Source organism: Solanum stenotomum, chromosome 3 (assembly GCF_019186545.1).
Source record: "Solanum stenotomum isolate F172 chromosome 3, ASM1918654v1, whole genome shotgun sequence".
In the NCBI taxonomy this organism is placed as follows: Eukaryota; Viridiplantae; Streptophyta; class Magnoliopsida; order Solanales; family Solanaceae; genus Solanum; species Solanum stenotomum.
The window spans coordinates 7,633,261-7,649,626 of NC_064284.1; the positions used below are offsets into that span (position 1 = coordinate 7,633,261).

The 16,366-nt window shown below is 30.0% G+C and overlaps 1 pseudogene; it reads right to left on the reverse strand.

Annotated features, from left to right (window-relative positions):
• Nucleotides 1-9,025: 9,025 nt before the first annotated feature.
• Nucleotides 9,026-10,521, reverse strand: LOC125857855 (COBRA-like protein 4; annotated as a pseudogene).
• Nucleotides 10,522-16,366: the final 5,845 nt, after the last annotated feature.

A 16,366-nucleotide genomic window follows, 5' to 3' on the forward strand; every position in this document is an offset into this window, starting at 1 on the left:
TTGCTTATAACAGTTTAATTATGGGTTATAACAGATCACCTTTTATTTATAAATTAATTTAATTTTACTTTATCAAATAATTAGTCTTTTATAATTTTATATTTATTATTAAATAATATAAATAAAGAATCTACCATAATTATCTCTTACACATTTTTCAGGATTTTACCTTGATTCTTGTTCCTTTTTTAACGTTACACGTCAAACCCACACTCCTCCTGTTACCACACTTGTTCTAGTCAGCACCCCACCACCTCATGTTCAAAAATTACCAATTCATCTTTCACCTCTTCAATCATCTTCCATATAAACCGTTTCTACACCTCTTAAATCAGAAAAATTTCATTCTACAATCAAAAGAAACGGCAGATTTCACCTCTTCAATAATCTTCCATAGAAACTGTTTCTCCCTGCATATGTTGACAAGTCTCAATTCGACCCACTCGAAGTCAAGCATCTGGAGAATGTGCCTCAACAAGAGCCTTCAAAGCATGTGTTTCTATCTTTTAGTGATTTCATCAGAAAAATTTATTCACTTTATCTCACAAAATTATTTTTCTTTCAATTTTATTTCAGTGATATGGGGTTCCATTAATATAGATGCAAGGTACCATCGTCAAAGGTACACCACAATCATATGACAGTACGAAAAAACCAAGAACGATATGGCCAATTGGTGAGAGTGAAGTAACTGGAACTGTTGCTAGCAAATTTGGTGGACCCCGCATAGCAAAAGAACATGCTCCGGATATCAACAATTATCCTACACCAAGACCACAGAAATCAAATTTGAGATAGTTGATTGCAACTTAGACTATTATATGTTTTTTTAATTTTTGGACGATATATATTTATTTTTGCTACAGTTTTAAGTTTTGGATGATATATAATATGCACTGTTTTCTTCTAGTTAGATACCAACTACATTCATTTTTATTTTAAATTTGTCAAAAGTTCTCAAGTTGGATACCAACTGTATACAATTTGGATATCAATATTAGCTAGATTTTTATTGGACTTTATTTTTTAAAAAAAACCTCATAAACATAGTACCAAATAATCCATATACATTTTTAAACTTAACTAGATTTGTTAACATATGAATTACATAATTTCAGGATACTAGTTCTATACAAACTGCATACCAATTGGATACAACATTAAATAGTTTTATTTTCGATATTAATTTAAAACCAAATGAACACCAATTTAGATTACATGAAATACGAGTGTCATTTAATTGGTATTCAATTTGTATACACTGTCATCCAAAGATGAATTACAGCTTGCTCTTATAATTTTGGGATACCAGTTATATACAAATTGCATACCAATTGGATTCAATATTAAATATTTTTAGTTTGGATATTAATTCAACATCAAATGAACACCAATTTAGATTACATGAAATCAGAGTTTCATTTAATTGGGATCCAACTTGTATATAATTGGCATCCAATTCATATATGATTGGTATTTTTTACTTCAAAATTTAAGACAAAAGCTAAAAAATAAAAAATGTATGATGTTGATATCCAACTTGCATAAATATTGAAAGAATGAATTTGACAATGTAAAACAGTGATCATTATATTATGTACCCACCTCAATTACATCTTGTTTTATATATTTTTTTCAAGTGGGACACCAGATGGATACCAAATGAATACTAATTGTAAATTACATTAACTAATATCAGTGTGGATTCAGTTGCATACCAAATGAATACCAATTTCATACCATTATTACTTAATAAATTACTCAATATATATTTTGAAAAATAATGAATACACTGTCACAATCAAAGCAAAACATGAGTTTAAAAGACAAAATAAAACAAAATACATGATTTTGTCACAATTTATAAATTATGATTTTTTTTTGGCGTAGGGTAATTTTAACATGTCTTTTTGTTGTGGCCCTCGCGATGACATGTACTGCAAGTAACTTTAGACCTTTTGAATTTCACATTAGCAAATCCCTTCCATCGTTCAAGTTGTGGTCATCCTACAGTTCTTTTTGAACCAGACAACAACAACTTAGGCTCAGAAACATAACTTGGTATATCCCACATACTCTCGCATGGGAGAGGTTCAACAGGGATCGCATATTCATCTTCAATACAAAAAAAAATACATGTGTTATATTTGTATACAAACTTTATACAATTCTTATTCACACATTTCATACAGATTTTTACTCAATTGTCATCAAATATTCATACCAATATCATGCCAATAGAATACCAAAATAATTCCAACTCCAACTTATAAATATTTATTGTAATTTCTTAATTAAACAGTATACCAAATTCATTACATTATTATTATCAAATTACATTCCATAATAATGCCAAAAAAAAATCCATTCAATCCAGAAATCATACCATAAAACATTATAGAATAGAGTATACACATTTCATACATTTTTTGTCACACTTTTCATACATATATCATGCTAACGTTATTACTATTTCATCCCATAAATCATAATTTTTTTCACAGCAGAATTATGTCCAATATAATACAAACATAATACTAATTTTAACAATTAATTGTAATTTATTAAGTAAACAGTAAACACTTTCGTATCAAATTCATTACACTTACACTAACAAATTCATTCAAAACTATAAATTTTAATTTATTTTTTCACGAAAAAAACCAGTAATCAATAATATTATAGAAACTTACCAAGAAAAAAATCTGTAATAAATAATATGGTGACACTAAACCACTACCAAAAAAACATAAACTTACCAAGAAAATTACTAATATTACAATTTCACAACAACTAATAAGTATTATGAACAAAACATATTGTATATACAAAAAAATATATCACATCAATATAGTGACGATTTACAGTTTCATTTTGTTTTTTATTTCATTGAAATCCAAATAAAAATAGTAAAGAATTAAAAATACTCACCTGAAGCAACCCATCTTCCGCCATGTTTAATTAATATTGATACGTAGTTGTCCATAAAAAAAAAACAGGTTTTTTCAAACAAAAAAAAAATTCAATTTGTCGTCAGTGGCAATTTCTGGAAGAAAATCGAAGAGAGAGAAACGTGAAAGAAAAATGGATAAAATCATATTTTCAAATTAATTTTAACAAATTGGAGTGAATTAAGGAAACTGAATATTCTTAATTAGTTTGAACTACCTTAAATCATGCTAATTAATAATTATCTTAAATTAATTCAAATTTAATTACCACCCCTATTTCCCTTTTTTTCATTTTTTCCTTCAGAAACGTTTTTTAATTTTTAATTTTTATCTTTTTTATTCTTTTCAAATCAAATGTTTTTAATTATTAAAAATAACTTTTTTTTTAATTATCTGTTACAACCTGAAATTTTTAATGTTATAACTTGAATGTCTAAATCTACTGCTATAACTCGAAAATATTAGTATAATATATGTCATATTAGAAATTTTCACATATAAAAAATGTTAATTTTTGAAATCCTACATGTGCCACATAAATCGGAACAAAGAGAATAATAAATATTTTTTTCAAAATTATGTAAAGTACTATAGATCATAATAACTAACAATTTAAAATATTTTTAAAATCGTATAAAAATTTCAATAGCTTCTCCAATTTCATAATATCACATAAATTTTAAAAAATAAATATATATAGCTAGATACGTGCCTTACCTATTTCTTATGAATAGACAGGTAATAGCAATTCCTTTATCTCTCCTCTGCTACTATGTTGCTCTCTATCTCCTCTGTTTAATAACAAAACAAAGAGCAAGGAATTGCAGAGAAGATTGCTGTGCTCTTCTCTGTTTTTTCTGCGTCTGATATTTTATCTTTAGTTTTTCGGATTTCTCTTCATATTTGGGGCACAGATTTCAGAAGTTGTCACTCCTTCGCACAAGCCACCACATGTATTTCTTTCTCGATTAGAAGTTTGTTTATCCATATTTTTCTTCTAAATACAACTTTTTTTTCCTTATACATCATTTAGAGGTAATTAAATTAGCTATATTTGAGATAGGTTTTGCGAAGTATTTGTTTTATTGATTGAAAAATTCTAAAATTAGGGATATGTGTTTGTTTTTCCATGGAACACATGTGTAACTTTTTTTTTTTTGAAAATCCCCATCTACTTTGGGACTAAATTAAATTACAATAATATTTCATCCAATAGTCAGACAAAATTAAATTACAACAATAATTTCATCCAATAGTCGATAAAATTAAACTACAACAATAATTTCATCCAATAGTTTAAAATATCATAAATGACTCTCCCATTTAGCTCTGAAACATGGTTGTACTTGAAAATTTAAGTTTTTAAAGTTGTTATTTTCTGAATTTGATTTTTTTAGGATTTACAAGATATCTTCGAGTAATCTGGTGAATGAAATTTCAGTTCAACTCCTTTAATTTTAATGGAACTGTTTTTTAATGTTGCTTTTGTTTGAGATAATCATTAGTGAGTGGCATAAATGGACAGTGACTACTGCAAAGCTACTAATTGTGAAGATATGATACCGGGCTAACTTAACCTCAAAAGCTAACTCATTAGCGAAGATTTTTCCAAATCCATATAAGGAGACAAATTTCCCCTTCTTAACGCTAATGTAATCTCTTTTACCAATGCGAGCTTGTGAATTTGACTTCTTTCTAAATTTAAGAGTATTAGTCATGTTTACATATGATATGTATCTTGAATACTAAATTTACTTGAGCAGTGTCCTGTTTGATTGGCTTAGTTTTTGTAAGATAAATTTGCATTTGATTCTTGAATGCCTATTTTGCTAGAGCATCTTCCTATTTGATTGCATTTTGTGGTTTCAAGTGCATGCAGAACTGGTACTAATTTTCTGAAACAATGACTAGGAAAGAAGCTTGCTGATCCTTTTAATTAATTGAGTGTTCTATAAAATAGAACAACTGAGCGCAATTGCATTTTTGTGATGATAGGATATTTTACTTATTAAATAGAATTGTTGGTTTCGGATCGTGAAAGAATATTATTATATTCTTGATCATTCACACGCATTATGATTGTACAATTATATTTTTAATATCGTTACTATTATTGTATGTCATTACTTATTTTTTTTAATATGTATCTCAAGGTATCCGGTAGAGTTATTAGAGGATCTGCTATATGTTTTTTCGCTATTGCCATGAAGACAAACATCGAGCATATACCTACAAAGACGTTATGAAAATAGAGATATTTTAAACATCATATAAGTTGCTTGTATTAAAATTTAACAGCTCAATTTGAATTGTATCATCTGTATGTTATTGCTAGCGATGATTTATTACTTATGCTATTGGGAAGTTGTATTTAAATTGTAAATATAGCGCTATACCACTTTTGATCAAATAGAGATTCAATTTGTAATAACTTATTTTTCCCTTTTTAATATTAATGTGAAAGTATTATAGCATTATCGAAAATCAAACATATCATATTATTGTCTGATGATATGTTAAAATTGTATTCTCAGTTGAGTTCCTGAATAGCCTAACAATTCCTTCAAGCAATCATCTATGATTAATAATAGAGCAACTTTTACATATAGCAAGCACAAAAATCATATTTGTATGTTATAGCTATAGTTTGCATAATTGCGCTCCATAACAAACATAAATATGTATATTTCGCTATACATATACAAAAGAAAGCAGTTGTATAATTTCGATATACATATATAAAATAAAGCAGTTGTATAATCTGCTTTGGTATACATATACAAAAGATCAATTGTATAATTGTTTGTATAAAGCGAGAAAGAGAGAAAAACAAAAGAAAACTGGGCATGGGAAGATCATATTTGTATAATCATAAGTGTATAGGACGAAAATATATGAATTTGTATTTGTATATACAATTTTCTCTCACTTTATACAAACACAAACACAATGTATATATTTGTGTTTGTATAAAGTGAGAGAGGCGAGTGAGCGAGCGAGATCTGGGAGAGGGGAGAGAGGGGAACGAAAAAATATGTATATATACAATTTTCTCTCGCTTTATACAAACACAAACACATTTTATACATTTGCGTTTTTTATATAAAGTGAGAGAGGCGAGTGAGTGAGCGAGCGAGATCTGGGAGAGAGGAACGAAAATATATGTATATATATGCAATTTTCTCTCGCTTTATACAAACACAAACGCATTTTATACATTTGCGTTTGTATAAAAAGCGAGAGAGGCGAGGGAGAGAACGAGAGTGGCGAGCGAGATTCACCAGGAGAGAGGCGAAATAACAACAATTTGCTATGGGGTACAATTAAATCAAATTATATTTATAGCATTTAATTTAAATTAATAGTTTGTTATTATATACAATTTTCCCTTAATAATATTTTGTTGGGCCGTGCTGGCACGGGCCATATTTTTCTAGTATGTACTAGATGGAAGAGTTTTTTTTTAAAATATAACATAAAAGTAATTAGATCGATATTCAATATATATAACAAGTAGGAAAAAATATACATTGAATCTAATCAGTTATTTGTGTAAAGATCCAATGAATATAGATGACAGCGAAAGAAAAGGGAGTAAAGCCCGAAAACCCATAGGAATGGGTGGAGTTGGTAAGCTAACAATAGTAGTATAAAAAAGAAGCTTACCAACCCACCCATTCCCAAAAGTTTGTGTTGGGCTCAACTACCATTTCAGTTTAGCTGGAAGCCTTTATTAGGTAGTAACATTTTTGTATGGCATATAGAAAGAGTCATGTTTGATAAAGGACTGGGCTGGCTACTTATATATATAGTGTATACTGTATAGTTGATAAGGTTGAAGTTTTTTCTTTTAATTTTGAGATAAAGCTTGGTCTTTTGTTTGTTGCTGCGCGCTAGTAAGAGGTTGAGTTTTTGTTACACTAAATTAGAATCTCTGACCAAGACAAAATGTGCTATTTCTAATATAGACAAAAGATTTTGTCCTGAATTTCTTATTTTATTTGAATTATACTGTAAATTATTTTAATTCGACAAGTTTTTTTGGAAAAGAAGTTTTGGACTTATATAAATAGTAGATTTTTTTTTATTCTCATACAAAAACACTATAATACTTGAAATGTAGTCGTTAAAGAAATTTGTTCATTCTCTCAATAGATTTTATATTTTTATATTTTAGTTTTTCTTATATATAGATCTATTGATCAAATCATATCAAAGATTAAGTTTCTTATTAGTATAATAAATTTTTTTCTTGTACTCCCTCCGTCCACAATTGTTTGTCAGGGTAAGGTCATGCACATCCCTCAAGGAAAATTTAATACAAGGTGTAATTTGACTAATATAACCCTACTATATCAAGAATACCAAAAGTCCACATAACTTTTCAATTGAACTACACAATCATTAAGGGCAGAATTGGAAAAAAGTGACTAATTATTTCTTGATTGTTTAAATTGACAATTAATCTTGGACAACTATTTTTAGTATACCTGCCAAACAATTGTGGATGGAGGGAGTATGATTTATCATCGCCAAAATTATGTGTAATTATTAGCTTTCGCGCATACTATTTTTCCGATCCCAACACAATTTTTGTTACATGCACATCTTTCTACTTCTTTTCTTAAACAACAAAAAGACACACCGGTTGATGCACTCTGCGAGGAATGGGTGAACAGCTTTCTAATTAATAAATAATTTTTAATATTACAAAAAATAATAATTAATTAAAAAAGTATGATTTTAGGGAAGGTAAATTAGTCCAAATATATTACTATTATTTTTTTCATTAATAATAAGATAGAATAAAATAATTGTAACAAAAAATTTAAAATAAGAGAGGTATCTGCAACATTGCAAATGTGAAGAAAAATCAGTAAAACGAAACAAAACATAAGGGAAAATCACTGAAATTTAACACTATGTATTTATTGTTTTACTTAATGCACATGAAAATAACTAAAACAGCCATCAATGGACAAAAAAATTTATATATATACAAAATAAGCACCTAAATACGAACATGACAATATAGACTGGATTTCTAAAATGAGTAGATTCTGCTTGTCGTCGACAATTAGAGCGAATTAAGGGAGTATTGATAAGTTCAAGTTCTAAGTGGAGTAGGGGAGGCAAAATCAAATTCAATCCGTCCAACTCGTTTAAGTTTGGACAGGTTATTGATCCGCCAATTCATTACCTTAACCCATTTCAACGCATTAAGAATTGAGTTGATATGTAACCCGGATTGACTCATGAGAAATCTTGTCAAAAATTTTTATTATATTTTTCAATTTGATATGTTATATATAGTCATAATTATTTTTTATTTTATTTTATTAGGTATTAAAATAGTTTAAAAGAACAAATAAAATAATTAAGTTTAATAAAAATTGAGTTGAGTTTGATTTTGACTCGTTATATAGCTTATTACCTAACCCGTTTTGATCCAAACAAATCTGGATTGAGTTAAATCTTAACCCAATTGCTCATAACCTATCATAACCCGCCCAAATTTAACCCAATTGTCATCCCCAAAAGTGGAGTGAGCTCATTTTACTAGGTACTAACTCAACACTCCAACCCCATTCATTACAAGTCAGCTCCTTCTGTTTTCTTGTCAACAAACAAGTCAGATGGCCTTTCTGGCGCCTGGCGGCCGTGCCTTGGATTTTTAAAATCTTGTCAATTTTTTAAAAAAATGTGTTTTGGTGGGAATTTCAAAATGAGCAAGTGGATTGTTAGGCACCGCTTGAGTTGTCGGTCTCTAGTGCATGCTATAGAGACCTTTTCCCCAACAGTACATCTCTCTTAGGCCACAAACACACATTCGAATAAGCCAATACAAAACATGTGATAATTATATATAATACAGCTAAGCCAAATAAGATCTTGATTGATAGATAGGAATGAGTGTATTTTATTATTTACATATGAAGAATGACTCAATTAAGTGTAAAGTGAAATTTGGAAAGAGTGATCCATCTCCTTATACCGTTCTCTTTGACTTAGTTTTTGTAACCTGAGTTAGACGCTGACATTCAAATAAACAAGTACGGAATTATAAATAGACATTAAGAATTAGCAATCTCTTCACAAATAATCCATTCACTAAAGAAAGGATTCATTATAAGAATGGCTGTGTTCCAAGGCACGAATAATCCATTCACTAAAGAGAATAGTGCAATTGTTTTACCATCCTTCTCAAGTGAGTGGACATTTCCTTTTGGTCCAGCTTGCATCAGTATATGGCTTTCTACCGTAAAACAAGGCTGTGTCATCTGCATAGTTAAAATATCATCAGCCGGTCTAATGTCTCTTCTGTTTATGAATCAAATAAAGAGATAGGGAGCTTACTAGTTGATAGGTTAGGCATGAGAGGCTTGTATGAAAAGCTGGAAACTTGTTGAGGTTTGGATGTTGAACAATGAGCGTATAGTTGAATCGGTAGTTGAAGTTTGTGATGGTCATCTTTACACTCCAATATTTGTTATAGTTTGATTTAACATGCCAATGCACATTGATTGCAGCTCTGCCTTTCGCACATTTACTCCCTTTCCACTCAGTGTCTTCCTCCAATACTATGTGCTGATATCAGCACCGAGAAACTATTACTACTACTAGTACCAATTGAAGATATGAAATAAAATCTTACATGACACAGTTGCTACTGTTGCGGCAGCCACAAGAACACCAAGGACAAGGGGTGATACTTGCATTCTGAAAAGAAGACACAACATGTTGGTTTTGGAGAATCTAACAACTGAGAGTAAGTGCAAATCACTCTCCATGTCACTGCATAAAGGTTTAGGCTTAGCTAGTGTAGTGTAGTGTAGTATATTATTTACTTCCAATCTTGTGTGGAAAATAAAACTTACTCATAGCCTGTGTCACTCGTAGACCATCATTTGTTACGAAACAAGTGGGACAGATGATTTTAGCAGGACCACAAGTATAGCCATCACCTGGAGCAACCAAAGTGAAATTTTTGGGAAGTTTGTATTCCCAGCAGCGCCTACGCTTATCTGAAATGCGGAGAGAGCAGCAGAAGGGTCCTTTCCCATTGATGCCATAACACCGCCCGTGCAGCAGTTAGCAATTTGCTGGTTATAAGGGGTATTTGGCATCAAATCAACAATTCCAGGCTTTTTCTCACAGCTGTGAGGAATATTGCCTCTAAACTTTGAGCAATCCCCTTGATCAGTGGCTTGTGCTCCCATCATGGCCCAAATCCCCTCATTCTTTGCCCATGTCCATCCTAAAGTCCATCCAGGACTCGTTATTGGACGATACATTTGGAAATTGTTCATTGTCACCACTGCCTGAAATTCGAAAAATTCATTAACCAAAGATCTCAAACTGCTAATGAATTTGATTGTTATGTTTCCCTTTGGATCCAATGCGTCATCGGCAGCTGTAATTAATTACAAGTAAAAACCTTCAAATTAGACTATATACAGAAGATTGAAATTTGAATGTTGAGAACTAATTGGGGCTAAATTGCAATACCTGCACCAGAACATAACACAAGAAGAATAAATGTAGAGTTCCAAAAAATGTTGGACTCCATGATGAAAATGTATGTTAAATTTCAGCAACAAGTCTTAATAGGCTGCTTCACAAATTAATGTGTAGACTTTTGGCTTGTTAAGACTTCTTTTTTTGGTTTCTCCAGTGTCCGGTATACACCTTAGAGTCCAATTAAATCCAAATTTACGTCGAAAAATCTCACAGCTATCCCTAACAAAGGCGATTCCATAAGCCAAGTAGACTTAATGACTAAGACTATATATATAAAATACTACTTATATCAATATTGCAAAATATGTCTCGAAATAAATTACTAGTACTGTCTATTCAATGAGATGTCATAATAATTGCCCAAAAAGGCTATTGCAAAGTTACTGGATACAAGGCAAGTGAAATTCTTAACAAGTACAAAATTAAATGTTACATTAATTAGTGAAGTCTGGCAAGATGCTCCTTAACTTCGGCCTCTGTAAACTCACGAATTTCATCTGTCATGTTACATTTTTCTTCAAAATCCATCTCAAAACCCTCTAGAAAATCCTTGTCTATCTCCTCTAGTCCTTGCATTCTTCGTTCTGCTCTAATCCAATCCTTCAAACACTCTGTCCTTTCAACTGATTCATCACCCAATAAGTTTTCTTTCTCCCATATTTGCACCTCATCCTGTTTAAACACTTTGTCTAGCGGAATAGTAGACACAGGAACTGCTAGTACATCACGTGCCATTCTTGAAAGTAACGGAAATTTCTTCGTGTTCCCTTTCCACCATGCCAAAAGATCAAAATCATACTCATCGATATCATATTGTTGCTCCAGATACACACTCAGCTCATTAGAATTAGCTGATCGTTTCGAATCATGTGACATTACAACTTGTTGTTTCCAAAATTCGCAACCTGGAAAACGCTTAGAAGAAGATGACGATGAAGCAGAAGAGCTAGGAGCAATTGGGGCCTGTTTGGGTTCAACTGCAACAGCATCATAACCTGAATAAATCTTATTAGCTAATTTCAATAAATCATCTTTATGAGAAGATAAATCTTTTTCACTATAGTTCAAATCCAAATTCTGATATAAACATTTCAGTGATGTTTCTATATGCTCTAATTTTATCATAGGATCTAATAATGCACCAAGTAAATATATTGGATTTACAGGGATAAAACGTTTGATAAATTCAGCTTTCATATCAGGCAAAAACTCACTAAAGAAAGGATTATCCTTATATTTTAAGAATAACGAAGATATGTCGTTCAAATAAACAAGTACGGAATTACAAGTAGGATAATAAGAGCCGGAAAAATGTGTAATAGCACTATGAAACTTTTGTAAACAATCAACCAACTCTTCACAAATATTCCAATTTATGTCAGTCAAGTCATTTTCATCATCAATAGATTTAGTTTCATAATCTTCATCATTAATTTCATTGTCATCATCAACAGCAGCATCAGCTACAATAGCTTCATTATAAGCTTCTGTAAGAATGGCTTTCTGTTCCAAAGCACAGACTAACATATCATAAGTAGTATTCCACCTAGTCGGAATATCAAGTATTTGGGATTTCATTATGTGTTTATCAGCTAAACACCTTTTGCTAAATTCAGTATTTCTATAACTACAACATCTAATATATCCCATGGCTCTTCTTATTTTCTTAATTTCAGGTTCAAAATGAGTAATTCCATCCCTAACAATTGAATTCAGAATATGACATGCACATATAACATATTTATGATTCACTTCTCGCACAGCTGATTCATTAGTATTCTCACTCATTTTCTCTTTAAAATACGAATTAACAGAAAATAACTTATTATTTATACTGTAACGATACATCAATTTAGCCATCATCTCAACAACTGTAGAAACATCGCGGAACTCCACAGTTAATCCTGTTTGATATTCTAAAATCCGTTTTTGCATAATAAAGTTATCATCAATCCAATAAGCAGTAAAGCATACAATGTCTATTCCTGAACATTCAGTACCAACTATGTCAATACATAAAGCTACACTAGAAGAAAGAGACTTAAAATTTTCAATTATATGACTTCGATACTTATAAAATTGTTTTCTGATTTCCGATATAATAACTCCCCTCGGAATAGGCTTATACGCTGGAAAATGAGCATTTCGAATATAAATTGTAAGAGAATTCCTGAAATTTGTAGTATAAAGTATTGATTCAACACATAACAATTTAACAAGTTCAGCACGATCAATTTCCTCAGAATATTCAGCGGGATAGTAGAAAATTTGAATATATTTTTCTAGAGAATCAGTGAAACTCTTACTATAAAGTGACTCAGCAATTATAAATTTAGCTAGTTCCCAGCTGTCACGTTTTTGACAATATTTAAATTGTTCTCCAGTTTTAGGATCAATTTTGAATTGTACAGCATTACTATCACAACTTTCATTATCTGAGCCAACTTCATCATGACCGCGCTTGTTTTTTAATCGTTTATTACTCGGTGATGCAGACATTATTAGGAAATTAACACAAAAATAATGAAGAGATGAAACGATTGTACCAAATTTGACGAAACACAACAAAAATCGAGCAGTTGAAACTTGAATTCCAATCACTTGAGAGACAGAGAGTTTGAGGAGAAGAAGAGTTTGTGTAGTGTGAAAGATATAGAATTTGAATGAAAGTAATTTTTTTTAACAAGTAAAGTCAAATGTAGAAAAAAAAATTAACAAGGGACAACGGTCATATAAAATATTACCGTTATTTTAATATTTAACGGTCATAAATTGTTTAGTAACAAAAAAATTTGTAAATAGATTAAGGACATTCGTTCTTCGAAGAATGTGCAGAGTAGGATTGGTATTTGCTTCTTCACTTTATCTTTATTTTAACGAGAGTTATATTGCGTAAATTTTGACAAACATCGATATTTGGATGGTTTTTGTCTTATTTCGATTTAAAAATAAATGTTTAAAAGTGTTATTTTATCTTACTTAAACATAATGCTTTAAAAGTATTTTGACTTGAAAATATTTAAAATAAATCAATTCAAATAGGCTTTTTTTTATTTTCATCATATTAATATGAGAAAGATTACAACTTATAATATTTTTATGTAGTTTTTAAACATCTATATTTTAAATATTTAATTAATCTAATTTAATTTAGCTCTAAAGATTAAACAAATTGATTTTTATGAAATTAATGTAACAAGTAACGTAAAACTGAACAAATGGAGTATAATGGGGGTAACCATTAAGCATTAATTCATGAGTTCGTTACAAAGAATGTGTTCGAGATTTTTTTTTTTTTTGTTATGCGGTTATTTATGGAGAATTTTTAATATCAATTGATCAATTAAAGTAAGAAATGTCTAGGCTATAGTATGACTTATTGAAATGAATGAATATAATAAATAATATATTTTATTTGATTAACAATACTGCATAATAGACAAGACACATAAAAAAAATCAAAATTTCAAAAGTAGCATTAACATTCTTTTTCTGCTTAAACTAAACCCTTTTTGTGAAGACAAAAATAAAAAAACTACCAAACTTGGTCCTCCATTGACTTTCAACTTACAATATCACCCGAGTTAATTCTTTATAGTATTTATCCGACTTAAATACTATAAAAATCGTTAAACGTTTACTTCTCCAGTCACTTTTACTAATCTACTATTTCAAAAATAGTATTGTTACTTTTTATATTTAATTATTTATTTTTCAAGACCTAAAATACTACTCATCAATTAAGAATAGTATGGTAAAATAATCATGTCAATCATATATGTGTCAAATCCAAATGAGACAAGTAAAAGTCAATTGACGGAGTATTTTGGCTTTAAAATGCTTATAATAAGTCAATTTAAATTGGCTCTTAAGTTACATTTTTTTAATCATATTATCATGCGAAGAATTGCAACTTATAATATATTTTTTAATATACTTTTCCTATATCTAAATAATTTTTAATTAATCTAATTTAATTTAACTTTTAAAATAAATCAAATTAATTCTCCAAAGTAAAATGTGATATTTAGTCGGAGCTCTAATTAGAGCTCCGGACACCGAATGAAAAACAAAAAAAAAAGAGAATACAATAGCGGATGTCCATTAAGCATTAATTCATGAGTTTGATACAAAGAATGCGTACGATAAATTCTTTTACTTATGGAGTGCGGTTATTGATTTTTTTTACAACAAACTGTTATAGTTGCCTTGTACTATTAAGTTCACCTGCATTAATTAAGTCTAACATTTGTATTTACCAAATATTGCCGTAGTTACAATTTTTGCCCTTTTTTTTTTCTTTTCTTTTTTTTAAATTCTAGGATAACCTGCGGTAGTTACAATCTTTATCCTTCGGCTAAGCATTATGTGTGTAGTGGGTAAAACAACATCACTGTGTAATAACTTGCAAACCACACTAGAAATGTAAACTATATTAGGCAAGTTGTATGCGACAAACTCGACTAAGAAAACATTGAAGTGGGATCAATCCTGAATCATCCACATGGATGACCACCCTCCAAACCAACGAAACCACCCCAAAACATATTTTTGTGGTTATTAGTTTAGGCTTGAGGATAAATTCTAAATATTTTACTTATCACACTTGCATCTTGTAAGTCATGCGTTTATTTTATATCACTTAATAAAAGTAATTTTAAACGATTGACGAAGGATGATCCGTACATTTCGGCACATATTTAGCTTCAACACGATGTAAATTCGAGAAAAAATGATTGCATGCCTATATTATGCAGACATTTACGATATTTGTTGGTAAGATTGCCCAAAGAGTTGTTGCTATGTCGGTGGCTACCACACACAAAGGTGTCGGTGCCTATATTTTAGTCCAAACAAATTTAGGTGAAACCCCAGATCAAGCACGCATGTTTCCATCTATTCTTCAATTCATTTATTTTTCTTTTTAATTTGTTTTAAAACGAATGATTTTTTATTTTTGTTTTAGCTATTTTTTAATTTCATGTATGACAATTTATGACCACAAAATAAAGGTTGTTTTGCTACATATGATAATATAATATCACAAAATTCAAAAATCTTTCTTTTTATCTTTTAAACTACATGTCAAAAGGGAAAAAAAAAATCATTTGTAATGAATAAGGAAAATAGTTGATGGGAGTTTGAGTATCAAGATTCCTACAAATGGAAAGAATAATGCAACTAATAATTGAAATTTGTTACTCCTTTTAGTCCATATTAAGTGAATTATTGAGAGTTTTTTTTATATTGATTCTTTATTTTTTGAGGTTTTTCACTATTTTATATATTTAAAAATTCCTTTTAAGAAAATAGTTTGAAAATAATAATTTTTTTAAAAAAACAATAGTGAAAAATGGCATTTATGTTTGGGTTGGAAAACAATGTCGATTTTCTTATTCCAAATTGAAAATTCAATTTCATATTATGATTTTTTTGAAATACAAATTCAAAAAAAATTGAAATTTGAATCTTTTGAAGTTTGCCACGTGTGCTTGGGAAGAGGTAGTTGGGCCCATGATTAGTGATTGGTAGTGAGCCCACAACTACTTTATAGGTTCCAAAGAGCAAAAAGACTAATTAGCCGGCCCACCTCGATGCTCGAGCCCAATTTTCTAATGCCGGTCTTTGCACGTGCCCCCTCCTTTACGTTTCATGTTGCTTACCTAGTACTCCCTCCGTCCCTTTTTAGTTGTCCACTTTAGAAATGACACACAGATTAAGACAACAATGATTAGCACAGTGAAGTTACAATTTTATCTTTATGACAACTTTTCACTTCAAAATTACAACCACTTCTTTGAATTCCAGTGAAATAAATTGAAGTGTAAATAAGGGTATAATAGAAAAAAATTTATTGTCCTTTCTTGATTTGTCAAAATGGACAACTAAATAGG